We start from the raw sequence: 26,495 nt of genomic DNA, 5'->3' as shown, positions 1-26,495 counted from the left end.
TTCTCTGGGACGGACCAAATAATATGGAACAGTGAGACTGGCCTTACACCTGTAAGATCAGAGTAAGGCTTGATGTGGATAGTATCTCTGTTTACTGTGATGCTTTTCTCTCTCTGGAGAACAGGAAATTATTAACTCTAACTCCTACAGGAAGTGAGGTGATTATAGAAATTTGGTAAAATGGTAGAGCTGAATTAGGGTTTCTGTTGGTGCTTGTGAGAAACCAAATAATGAGCTTCATATACTATTCATTTCATACGCTGAGGGTAAAGATGCAAGTCAGAACTGATGATTAATTTGTACAACTGGCCAATGGATAAATATTATTTTTTATGATCAAGAAGAAGAAAAAAAGGATGGGGGGAAGGAGAAGGAGGAAGAGGAGGAGACATAAAATGAGAAGTTGAAAAAGGAGAAGATGCAAGAGATAAAGAAGATGGAGAAAGAAATAGTTTGCAAAGGTGAATAAGCTTTCTGAGAGAACCAATGCCCTGGAGAGAATCTATGCCCTATCGCCAAGCCTTACTCTTTTTTTTGTTTGTTTTGTTTTTTTATTGTGAGAATATCATACAGAGGAGTTACAATTACATGGGCAAGATAATGAGTACATTTCTTATCAAGTATTGTTGCCTCCTCGTTGTTTCCCCTTCCCATCCCTTCCCATACTCCTCCCCTCCCCCCACCCAATCCTCTCACCCCCCCAAGCCTTACTCTAACACTGACATTTTTCTCTGTTCTCGGTTTGGCATTGGCCCTGAGGTGTGGCTTTCTCAATCCGGGAGCTCCTAGTGTTCAGTAGGAATGCAGTGGCTCAGCTTGTCTCCTACATATGCAACAGAATGCCTTGATCCAGTTGAGGTTTCACTGACAGTAGACCTAAAGTCACAAGAACTAACAGAAAGGTCACATTTAGAATCCCTGTAAACATTAAGCATAGAAATTTATAATTAAGCACCTTTCAATTTTTTTCCTTTTTTTTTTAGGTTGTCTTCTCATAGAGAAAAATGAATTGGGTAAAGTTTAATTTGTTTCCTGTCCCTAGAACAAACTTCTTAGATGAGCTTAAGCTCTCTTTTATATGCTATATTTAGGATTAATTTACAAATGAGCCTTCACTGGCCCTACTGTGAAATGAGTGAAGCTCAGGGAAAGCCAAGTAATTCCAAAGAAGTAAATGAAAACCCATACAAATCAATTGACCTAACAGGAGAATTGTGAATTTTTAATTAATTAATAGGTGTAAAGTGCTTAGCTCCATATCTTGCATATTGTAATTAGTAAATATCACACATCATCACTGTCACCATCATCAGCAATACAGGAGGAAAAAGAAAATAAAACTTGGGCATTGGAGGCTCATGCCCTTAATTCTAGCTACTGAGGAGGCTGAGATCTAAAGATCAGCATATGAAGCCTGCCAGGCAGAAAAAAGACTCATCACTAATTAACCCTCAAAAAACCAGAACTAGAAGTGTGGCTCAGGTGGTAGAGCATCATCCTTGAGCAGAAAAAGGGAGAACATGAGGAGCTGAATTTAAATCTCAGTCCTAGGGTACACAAGCACGTATACATACACACACACACACACCACACACACACACACACACACACACACACACACACACACACACACAGAGGAAAAACCAGAAACTCTGAAATAGAGGAAAACAATAAAGATGGAAGAAATGTACATATCTCAATTTGCTTTTGAAAATTAAACAAGTGTTTTCAATCTTTGAATGTCTTCCTTGGCTGAGCAGAGAGAGCTAACCACCCAGCATGTCACTCTGCGAAGATTGTAATTACTTTCAAGTTGGTATTAAACCACTCAAAATGAGTCTGACCCACCAGTCAAACATTGCTTTTCAATGTCATGTTCTTACATTTTTTTTAAAGCTGCCTAATTTATAGTAATCTAATATGTGCACCAAGGATCCTATTAAACTAGCGTGGTCAAAACCCTAAAATTTCAAGCATTCTCAAACACCAGTTATATCCACCAGCCTAGGGCCATGGGTGGAAAGTAGAGGAGGAACAGAAAAGAAAGGAAGAGAATGTTTTATAATAAGTGGGACATTATTTCCTTTGTCATATTTTGGTTTCTTTAAAAATTGTTCACTCACAGTTAAGTCCCTTAGAGCCACACAAATTATCTTGAACAATAGCAAGGATTTGTGAAAAGATTCCTTAGATAACATTTGAAATACACAAGGCAGCCCTTGAACCTTTCCACATCTAGTAACATCTGACAGGCTTATGAGAGGCAGCCACCTGCAAGAGTGCTAAAATAGATGCTTTCAGAAAACAGAATTCTCAGAATTGATGTGTTAATATCATTCTCTTAATTACTTGACATCTGACCTAAGTAGCAGTAACTAGATGGTTCTGGCCAAAGTAAAAGGGGCAGTTGAGCTGTCATTCATATATTTTTGGCCACAAGAGAAAGAAAAATAATAATAAAGGCTAGCTACTGAGAAGCGGGGGGGAAAAAAAAACCACACACCATATTTTATGGTATCAGGCAGCTTGTTCTACCCAGCTGAAGTTCACTAAATAATTACTTCATCTACCATTTCTTTTCCTATGTATGTTGGCTTAGATTTTCAAAAACACAATGTACTTGCCATTGGGGGAGGGGGGAAGGGGGTGAATAAGGGGCAGCCAGAGTAGGGGCGGAATGGACTCCTCAAAGGAAAATGTATATTATAGTGATTTTTGTTTATAGAGATTTCTCAAAGCATGGAATAAAAAAAAAAACACACATGGAAATACAAAATTTTTTTACAAAAGTCATTAGAAGCTTTAGGATTGGGGAAGAAAAAAAATTCCAGATAATGTAAACTTCACTAAGAGACAGAAATTATGGGTCTGAAATTGAAGTTAAATCAGTGACTTCTGATCAAACCAAGGCTTGCTGTGTGGGTTGCATCCCAGCTCTTATTTCCCAACTCAAGACAAGGTTTTTATTTCCTATTCATCTTTTTTTCTTTCTCTTTTTTTCCCTCCAAACTGTCAACACTGCAGGGCCAATACAGCTGCGGGGAGGCAGCTGTGCGATTTTCTGCCTCCTACTTTGTCAGCCAAATTGTCGGCTCAGTTTTTCTTTATTGCTGGTACTGGGAGATGAAGCCCTGGGCTAAGGATTGGCTTATGCTAGTTAACTCTGTTTATTTCACTCTGAAGATTTTACCTGCTCATCTTTCTCTCCTTGGATTCTTTCTGCCTTTTCTGTCACCTTGTGTGTGTGTGTGTGTGTGTGTGTGTGTGTGTGTGTCTGTGTGTCTGTGTGTCTGTGTGTGTGTGTGTCTGTGTGTCTGTGTGTCTGTGTGTCTGTGTGTCTATGTGTGTCTTGAACTCAGGGCCTTATACTCTCACTTAGCTTTTTTGCTCTAAGCTAGCACTCTACCATTGTAGCCACAGCTGCACTTCTGACTTTTTGCTGGTTAATTAGAAATAAACAAGTCTCATGAGCTTTTCTACCTCGGTTTTGAGCCTCAATCCTCAGAGCTCAGTCTCCCGAGTAGCTAGGATTACAGTGATAAATGTGTGCCACCAGTGCTCAGCTCCTCTGTCAACGTTTTAGTTAGAAAAATGTCATACTCTTGACAGTCTGACAGTCTGAGTTCTGATTCTTTCCTTAGCATGTAGTCATCAGCATAGTCACAGATGTTACAACTCTCCTTTTCCCTTCCCTTCCCTTCCCCTTTCTTCTCTCTTCCCCTCTGCTGCTCTCCTTTGCCTACTTTTTAATTTTTTTTGTTGTTGTTGTTGGTTGTGGGGCTTGAACTCAAGGCCTGAATGCCTTCTCTGAGTTCTTTTGTTCAAGGCTAGTGCTCTAACACTTTGGGCCATAGCACCACTTCTGTTTGTTTGTTGTTTTTGTTTGAGTAGTTAATTGGAGATAAGAATCTCATGGGGATTTTGCTGGCTTTGAACTGTGATCCTCAGATCTTAGCTTCCTGAATAGCTAGGATTACAGGTGTAAGCCACAGGCACTCAGCTACTTTGCCTATTTTTTTTGATGATTATATACCTCTATATAGAAAACTCACACTTTATTTAGACATTTCATACTCAGGCATAAATAAATCTATGAAGACTATTTACGTATCTCCTTATCTTCCTTCCTTCCTTCCTTCTGTTCATTCATTCATTTGTGCTGGTCCTGGGGCTTAACCTGTTATATAAGTACAGTACATTTTTATATAAGTTTTTGAATACTTTTTTAAATTTTTATATAAAAATTATCATGCTGCATTGGTTCACAACTGCCTGGGGGTGGGGCATGTCCTAAAGATTTTAAATTGCAGATAAATCTGATTTCTTTGCTGTCCTAAACCTTAACCCTCTCAATTCCATTTAGAAGGATGTCTTTGGCAATGGTTATATTTTATACCTTCCCTGTATCTCCATTAGTTCTTCAACATCTTACTGCAGTCACAGACCTTTTCCCCCAACTAAAGCTCATCACAGAATCTCAGAACTAAAAGGGTTTTCTATAGACTTTCTGCAGTAGCATCCCGGTTGCATAGAAGCAGAAAGAGATCAATGCCTGATTGGTCACGCTTCTATCTTGGCCTAGGTTTTCAGTGGTTCTTTTGTGGGTATATTTCTTTCCTTACCCATCAGTGTTACTTCCAGCAACTTTTTAAGTGGAAAGAACCCATGGCAGCAACTTTATTCACAGTGCCCAAGGTTTTTCCTTCCGATCAAGATGTAGGCTGTGGAGAGGAAAGGATTGGACCGACAATGTCCACCAGGAGACATGGGAAGTACCAGACTTCCTGTATGAGAACTCCAGGAAGAGTGGAGTCACTTGGTGTGACCTCCTCATAGGGAAGTGAGATGAGATCTTGCTTCCAGATCTCTGGAGCCCTCAGTGAAGGAAGATGCTCCTTTTCAGGACAAGCTTTTGAAGGCCCACTCCCACCTTTTGGCTTTCTAACAATGGCAAAGGCAGAAAGAGCACAGCGTGACTCTTGAATATCAGGTGCAGATCATTTCAGGGTAAGCAGAAAGGAAAAGAAAAAGAAAGAAAAGAAAAGAAATAAAAACCCTCTGGCTTACAAAGTAAGAATCTTTGAAATGAAAGTTGTGCAGAGTCAATATGGAGGCCCACAATGCTGTCTCTGGAGCTGCATTTTCAGCACACAAGGGCACTTCCTCTCTCACAGAAAACCAAGAGATGTCATGTTCCTTAATTAAAAACATCTCTCGAGAGTCAGTGGGAGGCTCCTGCACAGCCCCTACCTGAAGATGCCGATTTACAGAAAAACTTCCAGCCGTGGGATTCATACAGGGGACACACTGGCAATTGTGTGTTTCTTTTACAACTGGCCTCTATCTGTCATACCTATGTAGTTATGAAATCAAAGGCGATAATAAAGTTCAATTGTATATTCACAGTTTGATATTTCTATTGACAGGTCTCACACAAAAAAATGCCATTTCAGGAAGCTCTGAATCTATGTCCCTCCATAAAAGGCCCTAAAAAGCTCTCCTGGGTAGCAAGTCCCCACCCAACAACCTTCCAAATCTCAGTCTGAAGTGGCCCCGTTGAGGTTCAAAGGTGTCAAATTGGGCCTCGTCTCCCCAGGTTCTGTTTGTGATTTCAAAACATCTCTCTGATGGTGAGGGAAAAAGGAAACCACCCAGCCCACACCACAACTAAGTTAAAAATCCAGCTCCTAAGTAGAGCAGTTAACCCAACCATCCCCATGCTGCTGAGGGGTACCACGGGATGCCGCTGGCCGGCCTAGATCAGGACGGATCCTCCTCTCTGCCCTAGAGTCTTTCCTCATCCCCAGAGAGGCTGATTATCTCTGAAGAGTTCTCAAATATCTATGGATTTCACCACTACAGAAAGAGTCTTCAGGGCTACTAGAAAACTCGCATGCAGGTGCCTCGAATTTCTTTGACAAGATCTTCTTCCCCCCGCCCCCCCCCCATGGTAAAGAGGAGTGAGTGTTTGACTGGATTCAAAACCAGTAAGTCTGTTCTTCTCTCTGTGTATGGGACCAGGCTTATGCCAGAGGAGCACATCTGAATGCAAAAATTAAATGGAGGATTTGGGCGGGTGGAGGGGGGGGTAACAGGTGCTCTTTTATAAAGGCTAAATTCCATATTTACCAAACTGATTTGCATGAGGCATGTTTTCAATGAAAATATTGCTACTCATTTGGCTGCATTTGTGCAACAGAAACATAAGGATGGAGCAGAAGAGGGGCGCGGTTCTCAAGCTGTCTTCTTGTACCTACCCCTCCGCTGGCAGCTAAGTGGCACATTTGGGAGATTAGCTCTTAGAAATGCTGCTTCCCAAAGCCAAGAGAGCAGGACATTGGGTTTCCAGTAATCCCATGATACAGCCTTGGCATCAAGAGATAGATGAGAAGGCCAGGCATGGTAGGGCTTGCCTGTAATCCTAGCACTCAGGAGGCTGAGACAAGAGAATCGTGAGTTCAGGACTAGCTGGGGCTACAGAGTCAGACCTTGTCTCAAAGAAGATAAAAAAAAAAAAAAAATATATATATATATATATATATATATATATATATATATATATATAAAGAGAGACGAATCTAGAAGTGATAGTGTGAGATCATTTTTTCCACTAATCACCACGTTACAACACCTAAATGAGCTGGAGAGAAATATAATCTAGGTTTTTTGCATGCTTTCTCTTCATAATCAAAAACAGTATTGATTCTTCTTCTCTCTCTCTCCCTGCCTTCCTCCTTCCCTCTACCTTTTCTCCTTCTCCCTCACTCTCTCTCCCCGCTCTCTCTCTTTTCTCTTTCGCTTAGGACTAGGCTTGAACTCAGGGCCTCAAGCTCTCACTTGGCTTTTTCTGCTGGTAGCATCACTATTTGGAGAAGCATGAAGCTTGGAACAGGTATATATAGGGCATTAAGCAGGACCAGAGTACCTAAGACCTCCCTGTATTGGCCACTAACACCCCCATAAGTACCCCAACTTTCAGGACGTCAACCTCTGAATTTCCACACTGAGTTGGGACCCCCTGAAGAAGACAATTAGGAAAATGCATACAAATTAATGGTCTCCATCACTAGTGAAAACCAAGGAGGTAAAATTGGTTTCTGCCCATCTGCGATCAATAACAACACATGAATTGCCTTCAAATGTGGCAACTGGAGGTCTTCCCATCCCTGCCAGCCTCCTCTGAGAGCCCTCCTTTGTACGGTATACACAGCCCAGGTGTGGCCTGTGGTTATGTTGGGGTGATTGCCTGACTTATTGTCTGTCTGTCTGTGTCTGTCTCTCCTTTCTTTTCATGCTGGTACCAGGGCTTGAACTCAGGGCCTCTTGGTCTCATACAACTTTTTTTTCTTTCTTTTTTGCTCACTCACATATTACCACTTGAGCCAGGTCTTGAGTCAGGCATTTTGTTGGTTAATTGGAGACAGAGTCTGGAAGACTTTTTTGCCTGAGCTGGCTTTCTCACCTCAGCCTCCCTGAGTAGTTAGGATGACAGATATAAGCCATTGGTATAGGCTGTCTATTTCTTACTAGGAATATATAGGTAGATGATTATATGTGCTCAAGTAGAAAACTTGAAGAAGCAAAACACAATTCAAATGTCTCTTTCCCAAGGATCCCAAATACTAGTTTGTTACCCTAAAGGTAACCATAGTTTCTGCTTTTGAATTTTTCCTTTGCGAGAGATTTCTGCATATATGTTTATGGTGTGTGCACATTATAATAAGTATGCTTTTTATGTGAATGGCAGCAGGCTGAACACATTTCAGTGGTTAAGAACACAAACTCTGAGCTCTGGAGTTTGGTAGGAATCCTGACTCTGTTGGTTAAGAACTATGTGACTTTGGGCAAATCACTTAACTTCTCTGGGCCTTAGTTTCCTATTACTGAAACTGGAATAATAATGATACTTATATCAAATGGTTTAATGACTCATGAATCCATATGAAGGATTTGGAATAATGCTTGCAGCATAAATGGTAATTTTTGCTCACCACTTAACTATAGAACTAAGAACTTTAAAAAAAGTTTATTTAGATACAGCCCTTTCTTTTTGGTAGCGGAATACTGTTTTATCATATAGAAATATCTAAAAGTGGAAGTGGCGCCGTAGCTCAAGTGGTAGAGCACTAGCCTTGAGCTGAAGAGCTGAAGGACAGCACCCAGGCCCAGAGTTCAAGCCCCATGACTGACAAAAACAAAAAACAAACAAAAGAAATATCTAAGAGTATTTAACCAGTTAGTAGTTGTTAGACATTTGGATTATTCTCATTTTCTATTATAAAAAATGTTGCAAAATCATCATTGTATGTATATATATATATAAATATATATCCTAAAGAATAAATGATTCTTAAAAGTAAAATTACTGGGATGGGAAGGTGACTCCGTGGTAGAGCACTTGCCTTGCATGCCTGAGGCCCTGGGTTCAATTCCTCAGCACCACATAAGCAAAAAGAAAAAAAAAGCCGGAAGTGGCATTGTGGCTCAAGTGGTAGAGCGCTAGCCTTGAGCTGAAGAGCTGAGGGACAGTGCCCAGGCCCAGAGTTCAGGCCCCATGACCGGACCCCCCCCCCAAAAAAAGTAAAATTACTGAATCTATTTCTTCACATCTAAATTATTTATAGATATTAACAAATAGCTCCCAACCCCACTTTCCATACTCGAGTTTGAACTCAGGATCTTATGCCTGCTAGACGGATGCTCTACTGCTGAGCCATGCCTTCATCAACGTACAGGACTCTTGCCTATCACACTATTTTCCCCCCAAGAGTAATTGTGCATTTATGGCTGGGGGCTATCAACGCTTTGCAAAAAGTAAAAGAAAGTGAGAAAGTATTTCATCACTAATTAAAGGCAATGGATGAAACTCAGCTGACCTCCAGGCCAAGCTATGGCTCAATTTGCATCTTAAAGAGAAGGTAAGAGTGAAAGCAAAAACAAAGTAGGATGAAAGGCCAGGCGTGTGCAGCGCCTCTCTGCAGGAGCTGGAGTCCCCTTGGTCATGCATCTCCTCTCTATCACCAGCACTGGAAAAGCCAGAGATCAGGGCAGTTGTTAAGGAAGTGGCCTTGGGATACATTCTTCCTTATGCAATGGAACATTGGAGGGCTTCTCTGAAGCCCTCAATGGGCAGAGGCGTTTGATTTTAAAGGGATGAATTCCCCTTCATATTCTCATGGATTCCCAAGGACTGTCACACTTTCTAATATTTGCAGTCTCAGAGATAAAACTGGTCACTTGGGCCCCAACACTGGTGACGCATGCCCATAGTCCTATCTACTCAAGAGGCTGAGAGCTGAGAATCACTGTTCAAAGCTAGCCTATGCAGAGAAGTCCAAGAGATTCTTATCTCTCATTACCAGCAAAGATCCTGTGTGAGCACACACACACACACACACACACACACACACACACACACACACACACACACACACACACACACACGGGAAAAATGTTTGTTTGCATTTCTTTTATTACAAGAGAAGTTTTCCATTTTTTTGTTCAAATGTTATGCTCAGTTTTCGGTGGGGTTATTAGGGTTTTTCCATGGAGTGGTCTGTTTTTCAAACCAGAAAGCTTCAGTTACACACCAAGCCTTATGAGGAATCTGCCTCCTGATTGAACCCACTTAACGCTCATTAGCTTATGCAAAAAGATTTCAACTGTAGGAATTTTATTTGAAATGTTGAACAGCACAAATTTGATCACTGCAAGGATTCATTAGCTCTTGAGCAGTCTTATCTTCCATGCAGGAGAAAGGGACTCTACTGAATTTTTTTTTTTAAATGCTACCTTCTGTTTGTGTTAGGAAAGTATTTTATTTTCTATAATTTTCTAAGTAAGTCATCAATAAATAACACACAGATTCTTGATGGTTTGAATTCCATGTGGATAGGACTTACTTGATAAATCAACACTATAAAGAAACTCTCAGCTAAATGGCCTGATCATTCAAAGGAGACAGGGCAGATTATGTACTGAGTTACCCAGGCAGGATAAATTAGGGGAAATGAGGCCAGGTGAAGTCAACTCAGAAACAAGGTATTTAGAAACACAGAAGCACTATATCAGAAACAAGGTATTTAGAAACACAGAAGCACTATCTTTGCTTCTAATAGAGACAACAGGATGCATTTCTTGCTTCTAAGAAAGACAACAGGATGCATTTCTTAGATGGCTGGATTCATCCCTTCCTGAGGGAAATGTCCTCCCCCAAGCCCTGCCCTGCCCCAGTTAAAAGGTAGACCCAAAACATAATCAACCAGAATGGGAAACAAGAGCCAGAAACTTACAAAGTATAACAATACCAACAAGAGTGATTGAACGCAAAGATAAACATCTATCTCTGCATAACTTCAAGTCATCCCCCCTGGCTTTATCATATAAATACCCTAATGCCAAAGAGTTGTGTGTCTTTCTCCCTTGAGAGCACCCCCATTCTGTTAAGAGTGTGCCTCTGTCTTTCTGCTTGTCTGCTTGTCTGCTTGCTTGCTAATTAACTCAATAAAGCTTTGCCAAGTTTTCTTCCCATTATGACATGTCCAGAAATCCTTATTCTGTGATTGACATCAAGGGCCCTAAATGAAGAGTTCCTATTTCACAAACCCTCACCTGCATCCAGTGACATTACCAAGTGATCCCCATGGGCAAAACAGACCTGTGTTGTGGTGTCTGAGAGTTGATCCGTTGGTCAAAGGTACAGAGCAACTGCTGTATTCAGGTTTCCCTGCAACCACACACACACTTGCCACAGCACACTGACTGATGTGTATCTCCAAATCTGTTTGATCTGCACCAGAGAAGTCCAGCTTCGTGGCTCTTTTCCAGTGGCTACTAGAATCAGAGTGTTTCATCAGGATAAGCAGGTCGTGAAAGGCATACTGGGAAACTCACCAGCGTCAGATCGGAGACTGAGTCCAAATATTCAGGCAGAACTCTTTCCTTTTTACAGGCACAGGTGCTGGTTCTCAAGTCCCTGGAAGTGAGGGAGCAGTGATGGGCAGCGGGTAGTTTGATGTGGGCCCCAGAGCCCTAGGAGCTGGGAGGATGTTTGGGGAACAAGCATCTCTTTTAGTCAATTTAGACTCACTGATGTGACTGATAGACTGGTTTTCGTTGTCTGCATAGCTGTTCACTGGACATCCAGAATGAGTATTGCTGCCTCCCCGACTTTACAAGGTCAGTGGTGGGCAAGAGATCTCTGGGCAGGGGGGACCTAGCCACAATGGGAAAGGGTCTGTGCATAGGAGCGTGGCTCTGACATCTGCCTTCCCTTATCAACACACAGCCTGAGATGTCAGTTAACTAGGTTCCCTGGCTGTTTGATTCCACATGCATTCCTGTACAAATATAGACCCCTGATCTGAATGACAGTCCCAGTGTTAGCCTTTTCTCTTTCAACTTCTTACCCAATCTCCCACCTTAGGCCTTTGGCTAAAACAAAACAGCCTTTCCCTGAAAACAGGTGACACAGGCCTTTCCCTGAAAACAGATGACACAGGCTTTTACCTGAAAACAGGTGACACAGGTAGCTGCAATCCCAAATGGCAGTCCCTCCTCAAAATGCAATTTCCCTCTCCCTTGTTCATGCAGTTACAACTGTAAATGTTAACCCCTTCCACAACAGTGTCCTGCTCTCCTGTTCCACACCCAGCCCTAGAAAAGTTCTCATGTTCCACACCCAGCCCTATAAAACTGTGCTTAGAGCCCTGCCCAGCTGCTACTCTGCCCAGGAGGTAGCCTGTCAGGTTACTAACATTAAAACTACTTTTCCATTTCCTAACAAATGTAGCAGTGTCAGTCTTTCTGATGGATGCATAGAATTCCATTACATACACATATATTTTTTTCTTTATCCATTCATCTACTGAGGGGGTTGGTTCCATATCTTAACTATGGTAAATAATGCTGCGATAAACATAGTTGTGCTGATGGAAAAACTTGGAAAAAATTATATAAAGTGAAGAAAGCAAGGCCCAAAGAAACATACATCCCATGGTTTCCCTTATTTGCAATAACTAGTATATGTCTAGGACAAGTAGAAAAGCTCAAAAGCTATGTACATATGATCATATAAGATGATGCTAAGTGAAATGAACCCCAAGATAGAAACACAAGTGGGTTTTTTTCTTTCTTGCTGTTGTTTTTAATGTACTAATAATGTACGGTGTGATTTTTTTATTCTTTTGTATGTTCTTCCCCCATGGTATAACCCCTATTTTCACTGTATTTGATTCTGGTGCCTTGCATCTTGTATATACATTTTTCTAATTTGGGGAGGGGAAGGGAAATAACAAGATGCTGAAATAAGGATACAGGTTGGCCCATTGTAACAATGAGATGTACAAGAGACTATGTTGAAAATGAACTTTACAACTCTGGGGGTGGGGGGAGGAAGGAGTTAGGGAGGTGGGGAGGAAATGTTGGGGAAAAACAAAGGAGGAGGTAACAATGCTCGATAAGAAATGTACTCAATACCTTACTCATGTAACTGTAACCCCTCTGTACAGTATTTTTACAATAAAAAATATATACAAAATAACCCCACAAAAGATAAACACACACACACACACACACACACACACAAAACTACTTTCTCTCTGTAACCATGAGTCTGAGTGATTTTCTTGGGGACAACTTTCACCCAGGACAGCCAGTGTTGAACCTGAGCTTCATTTGAGACCCTCACTTTTTCTTCTGCTTTACTCCATCATTAATTTCTCTTTTAAGGGAGGCATGTCCTTCTCTTGTGGGGGTCTCAAGAGAGACTATGTACCTCTTGTCTTATGTCGCCAGGCTATGCCACATCTTTCCAGAACAATCAAATTACAAGTATTGTAATGTGCTTGCCCCATTGATCAGGATAAAGAGACAAGTTGCTTTCTCTCTAGTTCTTAAAAGCAGGAAGCCAGCATGGAAGATGTTTCTGATAGTTCTTGCTCTTAATATTTCTTTTCTTTAGCTCTGACTGGGGACACTGGATGGTGATTATAATTACTTTATAGCACAATAGAAGGGATTATTATAGCAGGAGAAAATGTTTCAAAGGAGTACTTAAACCCATCAAAGCCTCCCTCAGTGAAGTTTGCTAACTCAAATGAAGAATTGTTAGTGATGTAGTCTCTTTCTTTTGTCGGATGTCCTTCCTGACCTGTTTTTGTTTCACACTCTGAAAGGAAATTTAGGTAAAATTGTCTGAGCTACCTTCATCTGGATCCAAAGTCTACATAGTTCTTCATCCTGGGCCTCCTCTGGGCTGGGATTGTCTACATGCCCCAGATCCTCTTTCACTAAGGAAACTTGCAGAATTATATCATTTATCCTGCAGAACTGAGAGTGATCTGAGTGTAAGATCTTCCTCCTCTGGCTTGTGGATCGAGAGGCTTTCTGAGAAGGATGGGCTGAGGGAGGGTCTCTTCCTGATGGGTCAGGTCAGAAAACACAGCCTTCTAGCTCAAGAAAACTGGGGGCAAGTGCTCAGGGACTGGAATATTATAGCATCATAGGAAGGATCTGGTCCTATGGGGGAGAAATCCTGTGAGGGAGGAGGTTGGTGGGCAGAGGAGGCAGGGCGTGGAGGTTCCAGAGTGCCATGCATGTGGGTAGATGGTTCTGCATCTTGGAAGGTTTTTGAGAAGATTTGTGCCATGATAAAGGGACACTCTGGGGTAAGGAGTCTGTGAGTATGATGTGAACTAGAGACAAGAGAGATCACAGGCACAAAGTCTGGCTCAGGCATTCTAGCCACAGCAGGTGGAATGAAAAGACAGAGGTGACTGGGAAAGTCAGAGCCCCAGGTGGGTTGGGATTGGCTCCTAGGTAAGGGTATTAGATGGAAGCAGAGCCAATCAAATCCTGCGACTGGGAGAGGAGGAATTGAACCTTTGTGGTTAAGGCCACACAAGTAGAAGAGATTGGCCTGCATCTTCAGTGCCAGTTGTGAAGGAAACTGACCCACCAGCAGAAGGGGTAGAGCTGAGAGACCAGGGGACAAGAAGCAAGCTGATCAGGAACAAGCAGAGATCTCAAACCTGATTTGGGTGCCTAGATCCAGTTGTACCACTCTAGTTTCCCAAATTATCCCAGCAAATAAATAAATTATGATACTTGCAGTAGAGTTGCGATTAATAAACATTATTATTAATCATCATTTTGCTGGTACTAGGGCTTGAATTCAAGGCCTCATGCTTGTTCAGTGGGCATTCTACTATTTGGGCTACACATCTCCAGCCCTTCTTTTGTTGCTGGTTAATTGGCAATGGGGTATCACAGACTTTTCTATCCAGGCTGCCTTTAAACTATGATCCTTCAGATCTCAGCTGCCTGAGAGGCATAAAACACTGGCACCAGATAACACTACCTTTTAAAAGTCTCAATAGTATTTTCAGGGAATTTGTGAAGTCAGGGCTCGGACAAATTCAACCACTTTTCCTAGGCAATGAGGTGTGAGGCTCAGTTAGTAGCACACAGGAGCACAGAGTATGGATAAATGAATGAATAATGTAGGACAAGGAAAAGGGTCAGAGTATTAGGGTCAGTTGTTTTCGAGGATGACATGGTTATTTTTTATACTTTTTTGTTTTTGTCGGTTGTGGGGCTTGATCTCTGGGCCTGGGCACTATCCCTCAGCAATTCAGCTCAAGGATAGCACTCTACCACTTGAGCCACAGTGCCACTTCTGACTTTTTCTGTTTATGTGGTGCTGAGGAATCAAACCCAGGGCCTCATGCCTATGAAGCAAGCACTCTGCCACTGAGCCACCTTCCCAGCCCTTTTGATACACTCTCATGAGTTTGTCTATCAAACCTACACCACACAGGTGCATGTTCCCATGGCTAGGAGTTTGGCAGCCATACTCACAGAGGATAAAGAAACTATTACAAGAGAAGGGAACATGGCGGGGGGAGGGGGGGTTAGTGGTGGTGGTAAAATATCTGTGAAGATATATTTCAGTGCCATCAAAGGTAGCAGTGCATGGGGTATGACCACTTCTGTAAGTACAGTCTTGTTTTTCTTCATTCTTTTGGTTTGAACTCAAGGCCTCTAGTTTGCTAGACAGGTGCTCTACCACTGAGACCCATCCTGATCGCATTTTCCTTTAGTAGTTATTCAGGTAAAGTCTCGCATTTTCTGACTGGGGCCTGCTTCAGACAGCAATCCTCTTACCTATGGCCTTCCACTAGCTAGGATCACATGACATGTTCAGTTTATTGATTGAGATGAAGTCTCATTAATTTTTTTTGCCTGAGCTGGCTTTGAACTGCCACTCTCCCTTCCAATCTTCACTCCCTCAGTGGTTGGGCTTGCTGGGTTTATTGGCTGATGTAGGGGCTTTCCCACCTTTTGCCTAGCTAGCCTTGAAGAACAATCCTCCTGACCTTGGACTCTAAGTATCTGGGATTACAGATATATACCACTAAGTCCAGTCCTGGTACAGCGTTCTAAGCTTTTGCCAATGCTAGTAAACTGCTTAGGGGCCTTTTCTTCAGAAGCTTGCCTTTGTGTCTTGGCTACATTCAATGTTTTCAGCTAGGCTAGATCCACCCAAGACAAAAGTAAGGTAGTTCATGAAAAACCCAGCTGCCAGAGGCCTCCAGTTTGAGGAGGATTGTGGTTGTATTGTGTCAAGTGCACATGTTCCACCAATCACTGACACTCCTGAGAGAAGTGTAGTTTACCTCTCTTCCCCTTGAATTTGGGCCAGCAGCCATCTCACCTGGCTACAGCCAACAGAACACTACAGCCAGTGTGAGCGTGTGGCTTCTGAGGCCCGGTTAGGTAAGCTCTCACTGGCAGCTCAAACCTCATTCCTGCAATGCCAGGCCCGTTCTCCATCTTGTTGTGCAGAAGCCCAACCCAGTCCACAGAGTCACAGTACTAGAAGCTGCCCAGGACCACAAGCACACAAAGAAATGCTTCACAGAAATTCCATGACCTCACGGGAGATTGGCAGCTTCAGTCACTGCGTGACTGCAATTGCCAGGAGACTGCCTGATCAAGCCCTTCCTGAATTCCTGACCCACAGAGACCATGAGGTACTTTGTTGCTCAGCTGTAATAAGCAGAATAGTTACATAGGTTTTGGAAGTGTATTTTACCTACTTTAGGATCTTTTAGTATGCGGGAAAAATTACTCAGAGGCCAGATTTCTTTAGCTGAACAGACTTCTGTAGGCATAATTCCCTTTGTTCTACACATAAAGTGCCCAGAGCTTCCCATACAGACGGTCTGAGCTGCCTGTCATGTGGCGTTCTGCCTCCCCCAAAGACATAGAAAAGCATGTGTTCAAATTCTCTTGCAAGATATTTGGTTCTATGCAATTAGCAGAACTCAAATACTAATGTAAATCACCTCGATTTGCTTTTAATCATTCCTCTAACAGAAACAGGAAGAAAAATGAATTATTTATTACGTTAGCTTTAACTACCAGAAATGTAAAACAGTTACATATAACCCAATGTGAGGCTTGTTATCGTCTTAATTTTCCAATAACAATGAGAAATTTCTGACAGTGCACAGATTAGGCTCTGAATCAGTGTTCCAGGAAGATTGCATTAGGTAGCTTTTGTAACTCTTCGTGGTGGAATATTGCATTTTCCTGCCATGGAAAATAGAGTAGAATGCAGTTATTAGGATCATTGCAATATCTATATGCACATTTTCAAATATAAATGGCAGACCATAAACATAAATCACTCCACTCTAGTATGATTACACTGAAATAATACAACCTGCACGCAAATGAGGAGAAATCATGTTGAACTATCTTTCCAGTTACGAGACCTCCACTTGTGCCGCCAAGATCAGAATTCTAATTGGAAAACAGAGTAAATACTGTGGCAATAGTTTTAACCGGAGAAAAGTACCAATTTCTTTGAGACTGCAATTGGAGATGTACATTTCTATTTATCTCACCAGGCACTTCTTGCTCGCTGCACGAAATAGTCAGATCACTAGCAGAAATGAGCTTAGATGTTAGCTTAAATCGGCGATAAAATTTAAATCTGCCAAGGCAGTTAAAACAAGAAAGAAGTAATGGTTTTGTGTGAAAGGCTCCAAAGAAGAGGCAAAATATAGGGGTCCTTTAATGTCCCATTATCCCTCCAGACCACAGGAGATGGGAAGCAGTGGTGAGTGACAAGGGGAAGAGAATGATTTTGTATATTTTTGGAGTTGAGGGAACTCGGGCCCTGAGCTGCAGCTTGGGGAAGAGGGCAAACTACAAAACAGGAAAATTGTTTCTTGCTAGGAAGGAACTCACTTGGACAAGATCATTGGCAGGGTGGCCAAGGCTCTGTGACATTTTGTTGCAATAACAGCCATAAAAACACAGGGTAGGAGAAAGAGGAGAGAAGACATGAAGATCAGGCCCAGAGTGGAGGCTGTTCTGTGACTCAGTGGTGCTTACTGAGAAAGTAAATAACTATGTCCCCATGAGCCTTCTAGAGTTCCTGGACCAACCCATCTCCTCATATTGCAGTGTCCCCCTTTTAGAAGGTGTCCCCTGTGCAAACGTGACCTTCAGTCACGATGCTCACACTTACACCTTGGACAGTCAGTACTTCACTTTGTGTTGCTGTGACAAGAACCAGGAGTAACTCCGCTTAATAGAAGGGAAGGCTTCAGTCCGTGCTCACCTGGCTGTGCTACTTGTGGGCCTGTGACGAGGCAGAGCACCAAGGGAATGGGGGGAGAGGGGAGGAATGGGGTCAACAAAGCGGGACCTCATGATGGTCAGGAAAAAAATTAGAGAGGAAGCTGGTGTCCACAGCCACTCAAGGGCACACCCCAGGGAGTTAACTTCCTCCAACCCTCTCCCCCCACCCCACCGCCCCGCCCCATGAAGGGTTTGCTCAATTCCCTGGCAGCACCATAGGCTGTGACTCAAGCTTCTAAAACAGATCTTTGAGGGATATTTCAGTTCTAAAACACAGTAATCGTATTCCAAGATATCACACAGCCTGACCTGGGGGTAGTATGAGCTTCTAGATCACAAAGAGAGTGGACCCATAGGTCAGCTATAACAGGAGTGAGTAACTCTCCCTTAGATGGACATCAGATATAGCTCAGTGCTAACTGAAGTCGAAAAACTTAGTCTAAACTTCATGTGAACAAGGCCTTTTCAAATGTTTGCAAATCTCAAAGGGGCTCAAATTCTCATCTCCAGTTCTCTGAGCACCTTGATACATTTAAGAAGACTAAATTCATGGCTCAGTCTGTCTGCTCCTGAGTACTGCCCTGGGTGTGGAACCCAGTCCCTTCCTACACTTACACACACACACACACACACACACACACACACACACACACACACACACACACACACACACACACACACACACAACACCTGCCTATCTGATCTATTCATGCCTAGATCATGCACATACTCACAAAGCTTACATTTTGCTGGAGGAAGATGTATAATAAAGCAAGAAAACAATAAGCAAAGAAATATATGGTATGTCTGATATGATTAGCACTGCAGGAAAATGTTAGTTCCATAGGGGCGGGGCATCCTGTTCCATTATTTTGTTCATTAGCAGGTTTCCAACCTTTAGAATAGATTCTGGCACGTGGTGTTGAACATTTATTGGATGAGAAGGCCGTGGTGTGTCAGCAAATGTTTAACAACTGGTACTTGGGGTACATTGTTGATCTCACCTTCTGTCTTTCATCTAAATACTATACAATGCTCATATGTGTTTTATATTTACTACAGATTTTGCTACTTAAAGGATTTGTAGCATAGAACTTGTAAGTAACTATATGATAAATATACTATAAATTCCAGGTAGCTTCCTGACGCTTGGATTTGCGCCAGTCTTGAGCCCCCAGCTATGCTGTGGTTTCAGTGGACACAAGTCAGCTCCAACATCAACAATAACAGACAAGCTTGCTTATGTTGACAGAAGAGAGCAGAAATACTGTAAGAAAATTCACTTCTTTGTCAACAAGTTCAGTCAGTGACTTCATGACTGAATCTGAAAATACATTTTTATTTATTTTATTTTACTTTTTACAAAGTAGTAACTAAATTTTCATTTAGTCTGCATTATTAGCTTAAATATAGGCAATAGATAAAACAGGAAACTAAAACTCACTTTGCATTTACAGATTTCTCTCTTCCCTTCCTTTTCTTTTCCCTTTCCTTCCTTTCCTTTCCTTCCCTTCCCCTCCTTCTCCCTCCCAGTACTGGGACTGAAATCAGGGCCTCAGGCTTACTAGGCAAGTGTTCTACCACTTGAATCATGCCTCCAGCCCTTTTTGCATCTCTCTCCCTCTCTCTCCCCTTTTTGTGTCTCTCTCCCTCCCTCTCTCTCTCCCTCTCCTTCTCTCTCTCTCTCTCTCTCTCTCTCTCTCTCTCTCTCTCTCTCTCTCTTCCCCCTCTCTCTTTTTGATCTACTTTGGATCTCTATCTTCCTCATATAATTGGGGATACAGATGTGAACTAACGTGACTGGCTTGTCTGTCGCTACCGCCTCGGCCGGTAATGACGACGCGACACCGGACTCTTCTCTCCGCAGTTTATTCAGGACCTTTTAGTAATCTTCTGACCCCAACCCCGGGGAGAATTCCCCACAGCCTTAAATACCCGCTGGGTAGCCAACCCTGATACGCCACGTGGGAACCGCCAATAGGTTCAGGTGCACAGAAGCAAGCCAGATTCTTCGCCTTAGCCATATCAGGAGTTGTTTACCACGAGAGCACTCGCCATCGGGAAGGCGGAGGGCGGAAGCCGGCGCCATCTTCCAGGTGCGGCCTCTCGCAGCTCTCTACAGTTCCCCCTTTTTTGTTTAAAGAACACAGATGAGAACAGAGGTCTGATCCCTGTTGTGCAATTGCAAGGACTGCATACAAGCCTTCTCCCAGAGGGTACCTTCTCTAGGGATGACTCAGCCTGTCCATTGATTCGTTTTTCACAAGGACGGGAAAAGGCGAATCGAACCCGTGTGCAATCAAACATGCTCTCCTCGAGGGCAAAACTCATGCCTCTCGACTGCAGTACTTTGGCTTTGCAATCTGTGCTCATTGTTTTAGGGTGGCAAGCCACGCTTAGGGGGACTGACCTGCTCCAATGGCTGTAAAGGCTTGGATAACCATGGCTGCACTGCGACGCTGAGAACCTCTAATTTGGCAAATGTACCACAGACATACCAAGGAGGCTAACACCAGGAGGCCTGTCAGGGCTCCCAAACCCGCCCATTCCTTAAGATGATTCATAGCAGCGGAGATCCATGAAGATAACCCCTCCGCCAATCCGGCATCCACTCGGGTCGAGTTCACCACGACGATGGCAATCCTGAGCTGTTCCATCAGGCTGTCGAACTCCCCAGTTCAATTACCTAAAAGATAACTAAACAACTGTTTAGACAAATTTGCAGCGTTTTTTAAATAGGTTTTTTCCTGGGCCTGAACTCTGGGCCTGGGCGCTGTCCCTCAGCTCTTCAGCTCAAGGCCAGCGCTCTACCACTTGAGTCACAGCGTCACTTCCGGCTTTTTTCATTTCTTTTTGCTTATGTGGTGCTGAGGAATCGAACTCAGGGCCTCAGGCATGCAAGGCAAGCACTCTACCACTGAGCCACCTTCCCAGCCCTCATTCTTCTGGGTTAATTGCACCACAGCAGCAGCTAATCCAGCATTAGTTAGTGGTCCGCCCAGCTCTCTGCATACTTTCATCCATGCTTCTAGTCCCCTATTCTTATATGGGGTTATGGCGGCTCTGCATTCCTTAGTGCACTGCTCGTAAACAAGCTGTTTAATTAATGGCATGGCTGCGTCTGGGTCACCAAAAATTCTGCCAGCGGCCTCAACCATACGAGCAACAAAGTCCGAAAACGGCTCCATAGAGCCCTGCAGGATTTTGGTGAGATTGCCACTCACCTCGCCTTTATTTGGTAAGGCCTTCCATGCCTTTATGCCAATTTTATTGATTTGTTCATAAACTTGGACCGGGTAGCCTATCTGCTGATTGGCGAATCTCCCCTGTCCAAGCAGCATATCTCTGTCCCAAGCTGGGTTTCCCCCAGCCTGATTGGCCGCAGCCTCTTCACTAGCAAATTCAATCAAAAAGGCCTTCCAATCTAAATACTGACCTGGGCTCAAACAAGCTCGTGCGAGCCCACTCCAATCACCGGGTGTCATGCAGTGTCTGTTTAGGGCCTCCACCTGGGCTACAGTAAAGGAGGCCGTGATTCCGTATGTCCGCACAGACTCAGCTAAAGATTTTATCACCTTAAAATCTAAGGGTTCATGATACCGCTGTCCCTGTGGATCCTGAAATATTGGACAGGCTAGATGTAACTCGGCTCTGACCGCTTTCCACACTCCTGGGCTGAAAGAACAGCCGGGGCTGCCACTTCCAGGGTCCTCCGCATAGAGCGGAGGGGCCGAAGGTGTGGGGCGGTGCACGGAAGGCGTGCATTCGTCTTTATCTGGGTCCTCTCTCTCCTTCCATTTCCTCCTCTTTCTTATCTTTGTTTTTTCTATTTGTTCTATGATTGATTGTAATTCCTCTGAGTCTGTAGACTCAGAGGTCTCTAGTTCGGCAAAATCAGGGCATGACCCCCCCCTGCTCTCCTCCTTTTCGCTGTCTGCCCTTTCTGATCTTTCTTCCTGCAGCATTTCTAAGGCGGCCTGACCATTCTCTACCGCCTCACTGCAACGCTGGTCCTCGAGACAGCCTCTTATCAGTTTCCATATTGGTCTCACTCCGCTCTTAAGCGTTCCTTGTTCAGAGGCAAAATCTAGGTCCCTCCCTAGTTTCTCCCAAGAGGCCACCGTGAGGCTTCCGGAGACAGCGAACCACGGGACAACGATGTCACATTCATTCAAAAATCTCTCTAAAGTACTCTTTTTTATTTTTAACTTTTTTGAGTGCAGTAGCTCATTGAGAGCCAAAAAAAATTGGGTGCGAAGAAGAAGCGCCCATGTTTTAAATATTTAAAGCTGGTAAACAAACTTTTACTTTCACTTTTGGCTACTCTATTGACTAGCCCCGGGTTCTCACTCTCTCTTTATCTACCGAGAAGAGCAAAAATCCCCCTGCTCTTGTGGCGGATTCCCCTTTTACTTGGGAACTTACTCCCCGCTCTTGTGGCGGATTCCCCTTTTACCTGGGGACTTATCCCCGCTCTTGTGGTGGATTCCCCTTTTGACTTATCCCCGCTCTTGTGGCGGATTCCCCTTTTACCTGGGAACTTACCGGTGCACCACCCTGACCACAGAGAGTTCTGAGTCCTCGTTGGGGTTGTGGCTGAGTACCCGTACAGGCCACCACGTGTCGCTACCGCCTCGGCCGGTAATGACGACGCGACACCGGACTCTTCTCTCCGCAGTTTATTCAGGACCTTTTAGTAATCTTCTGACCCCAACCCCGGGGAGAATTCCCCACAGCCTTAAATACCCGCTGGGTAGCCAACCCTGATACGCCACGTGGGAACCGCCAATAGGTTCAGGTGCACAGAAGCAAGCCAGATTCTTCGCCTTAGCCATATCAGGAGTTGTTTACCACGAGAGCACTCGCCATCGGGAAGGCGGAGGGCGGAAGCCGGCGCCATCTTCCAGGTGCGGCCTCTCGCAGCTCTCTACACTTGTCTTTGAGATAGGGTCTTACCAACATTTTGTCTGAGCTTGTCTCAAATGATGATCCTACCTATTTTTATCTCCCACACCATGCCACTGCTACAACTGCATTCTGGAAGACTATTCCAGAACCTTCCACTCCCATAAAATGAACATGCCTTGCAATTAGCAATAAGGAAAAAAACCCAGAGGCTTAAGGATAGAGGAACAGGCTCAGTTGGGGGGATATTAACAAGAGGGGTTGGACTAAGGAGGGTATATGAAGATAAATATGGTTGAAATAGACTGTCAGCATGTGTAACAATGAAACTATTGAAATTGTTTAAGGACGGAGTCAAGGGAGAGTGACAGTAGATGTTTGTTGAAATATATACGATGACATAATAAAATATCCCTTGTCTATATAGCTAATGTATGTTAATAAATAAATAAAATGCAACAAAAATTAAAAAAGAAAACAAAGATCTGATTTTTTTCCACATTTTTTTTAACCAGTCCTGGGGCTTCAACTCAGGGCCTGGGCCCTGTCCCTAAGCTTCTCTTGCTTAACATTCTACCACTTGAGCCACAATCACTTCCTGCTTTTTCTGTTTATGTGATACTGAGGATTCAAACCCAGGGCTTCATGCATGCTAGACAAGCACTCTAACACTAAGCCACATTCCCAGTGCCCTTTTCTACCAGCTATTACAGAAATGAATAAGAGTTCTCTCACTGGCATTTCTGAAGCAGTTTAAATATTACAATCTATTGGCCATACATATAATTTTGTAATTTTTAAACCAAAGCAGCAATCTACCCAAGTTAGCACATGACTGTTTGCTAGTAGACTTAAAGTTTTAGTCTCCAGAGAAGTTATGGGTGAGGGAGGCCCCTTTATCAACCTCTTCATTGAAGGATTTTCCTACATTTTTCTCCTTAGTGGCTCTTGACCTACTCTTGAGGTAGCTGTCAAGGACTCAGTCTTGCCCTGGCTGAGTAGGTATGCGTCTTGGGTGGCTTGCTCTGTCTCCCCCAGAGACTTAAAATAGAAATGCAGTCACTGAATGTTCTGGGACAGGACTCACAGCAAAAAGCTATGATTCTCAGCAAGTCTGTTTCTGAATCCCCAGACTGTCCCTGTCCTGCTCCCAGATCCTGCACATTCAGAAACACCAGTCACCGCTATTTTCCCAGCTCCGTGACATTTTTCTCTAGCTGAACTATGAAGTGTGCAGTTGGAAAGGAGAACCGTGGGAGACTGCATGCCAGAGCAAACAGCAGCTGCAGACAGCAAGGTCTTGAGACAAGTTGGCCACAGTGCTGGGGCCCGTGAGAACAGGCCCAACGCTGTCATGTTTTCATTCTGCATGGCTTGTCCTTCCTTATGTGAGGAAGTAAAACAAAGCAAAACAAACACAAAAAACTTAGGATTTGTAAAGAAAAAAAAAAAAGTGCCTCCCCCACGGTATAACCCTTGCTTTCACTGTATTTGATGCTGGTATAATTTGTGTAGGGGAAGGGAAAAAACAAATCGTTTAAATAGGGATACAGGTGGACCTAATTGCAACAGTGAGATGTACAAGTCATTATGTCGAAAAACGAACTTTACAACTTTGGGGGGACGGGGAGATGGGAAGGGGAAACAAAAGAGGAGGCAACAATGCTTGATAAGAAATGTACTGATTATCTTCCCATGTAATTGTAACCCCTCTGTACAGTATTTTCACAATTTAAAATAAATAAATAAATATAAAAAATAAGAAGAAAAAGTGCCCTGGGCTGTGAAAAATTAAGGAAAATGTAAATAAGCCATAGGAAAGGGGGAGAGACTAGACACATTAACAGGTGGATGGACAAAGGAAATGAATAAAACCTACAGAACGGAAAAAAAAAAAAAAGCTAACTTTTTGGAAAGATGTCCCACCGAATATTAAGAACTCATTAAAGATGTGATAACTGACAGGATATTTCTCTTAAGTAACTTAATAGAGAAGTATCTGGATATTTAGTTTAAGGAACATTTGTCCCAACATTGCATATGAGAACAGAAACAATGGAATCAATTTAAATACTCAGTAATCAGAGAATATCTTGCCAATTATGGCCTGTCCAAGTAGTGGAATTTTGTGCAGCCATTCTTTCAATTTTTGCATTATTCTATTTTTGAATTAGCATACATCTATAATATAAGGGGCTTTGTTATGATATGTCCAAAACTACATACAGTGTACTTTGGGCAAATTCACCATTCCACCTCATTTCTATTCCTCCTTCCCTCCTCAGCACTTTTCAAATGTTTGTGGAGTTTATTATGCTGGATAGATAATGCATACAATATAATTTATTATATAATATATCCAAGCTCCAGGACTGGCACACACACCCTTGGCTGGAGATGTGGCTCAATGTAGCTTGCCTAGCATAAACAAGGCCCTGGGTTTGACCCCCAGCACCCTGTTACCCCTGCCCCATTCTCCTGCCCTGCCCCCCACACACACAAAAGGGAAAATTCTGATTCCAGTCCAGGTGGAATAACAGTAATTAGATTTAACCTTCCTGCTAGAAACTACCAAACAATGGGAAAAATAGATAGATGGAGGGAAAAATCAGGATAGAATGTGTACATCATGAACAATGAACACTGATCAGTTATAAATGGAAAAAAATATGAGGTGAACCCCACCCCTGTCCTAGCTTGCTGCCTTAGAGAGTTCTGAACTTCCATGCCAGAAGGAGATGCAAGGTTCAGTGAAAGGAAACCCCCACATGGAGTTTATTGAGGGAGAGCATACTGTCAGCCTGCACAAGATGGGAGGGCAAGGGGGACCCAAGGGGGAAAGGAGGAAAGAAAGGAAAGGGAAAGGGGGAAAGGGACAAGGGGAAAAGCTTCAGGGGATAAAAAGGGAACAGCTGCAAGTGGATAATGGTACGGAACTAAAGATGGAGACTGAGCTATAGAGAGAAGGCGGGGAGGTGGTGTGGCCACAGCCAGGACCTCAGAACCTGGGGACCACCCACTGCCCCCAGGTGCACCATTACCTGGGTTACACAGGTGCCTGGCCAGGACTTGTAGGGAAGGGGCCTCGTGTGCGCTGAGGGAGAACAAAGGGACGGGGAAGGCCATTTTTCCCAGCTGGACTTGGGGGTCGGGGAGAAGCGCTCAGACTGCAGGGCAGGGCCTGAGCCAGAAGCAGCGCCCCTTCCCCACACCGGGCCTCAGTGTGTGCACAGGGCCGGAAGTGCAGCTCACACCCGGCCGGAAGTGGAGGACAGCGCGCACCAGGCCTCCCTGCGCTAGACGGAGGGCTTCTAGTTTGGCCTCACAAACCTTGTATGGTTATTTTTTCTTATACGTACGTCTCTTTAAATGAACTGAAAAAGATACTATTTACTTAAAAACAATGACAATAAAGTGGAGACCTAAACATGAGAAAAGGCACAATGTGTAACACTAGCCTGAAGGTTGGAGAGGAGCAGACGTATAAATTATAATATTTTATATTATGTAATATAAACAATGTGAGATTTTTATACTATGTAATAAATATATCTTATATTATAAAATAAATGTAGTATAGCATACCATAGATGGAGTGGTTTACTCTCACTTCGAAGTAGACTGATAAGTTAAAAATGTATCAACCTCTGAAGCAAACACTAAACTTTTAAAAAGTTATAGTGTTGTAAGGTAAATCATCCCAGAAGCCATATTTTAAAATGTAGAATATTGGAGTCTTTATTATACAGTTAACAGGCTGCAAGCAGCCAATTGTTACAAAGGCTTTAAGCATGTAAATACACATAACACAGCTAGGAAACATGCTAAATAGGAAAGAAATAACAAGAACAATACCAACAAGCCAATTCAATTGGAATTCCATGATGACTGGAGACGAGACAGGACACAATCATAGAGACACACGTGGCATGGAG

General features: G+C 43.2%; 1 long non-coding RNA gene and 1 pseudogene across 1 annotated transcript; both read right to left on the bottom strand.

The window, feature by feature from the left end:
• LOC138834085 (large ribosomal subunit protein eL32-like) overlaps positions 1 to 11,590 on the bottom strand; it is a 117,575-nt pseudogene extending 105,985 nt beyond the window's left edge.
• Positions 11,591 to 16,431: 4,841 nt separating this feature from the next.
• On the bottom strand, positions 16,432 to 25,772 carry LOC138834055 (uncharacterized). Its single transcript, XR_011373996.1, has 3 exons — positions 25,602 to 25,772; positions 16,730 to 16,809; positions 16,432 to 16,596 (listed from the first exon to the last, which is right to left on the bottom strand). It is a non-coding gene; the product is annotated as an uncharacterized lncRNA (long non-coding RNA).
• Between the last annotated feature and the right edge of the window lie 723 nt (positions 25,773 to 26,495).

Source organism: Dipodomys merriami, unplaced genomic scaffold (assembly GCF_024711535.1).
Source record: "Dipodomys merriami isolate MVZ:Mamm:240054 unplaced genomic scaffold, mDipMer1.0.p SCAF_1, whole genome shotgun sequence".
NCBI lineage: Eukaryota > Metazoa > Chordata > Mammalia > Rodentia > Heteromyidae > Dipodomys > Dipodomys merriami.
This window is presented reverse-complemented; position numbering and strand designations above follow the sequence as displayed.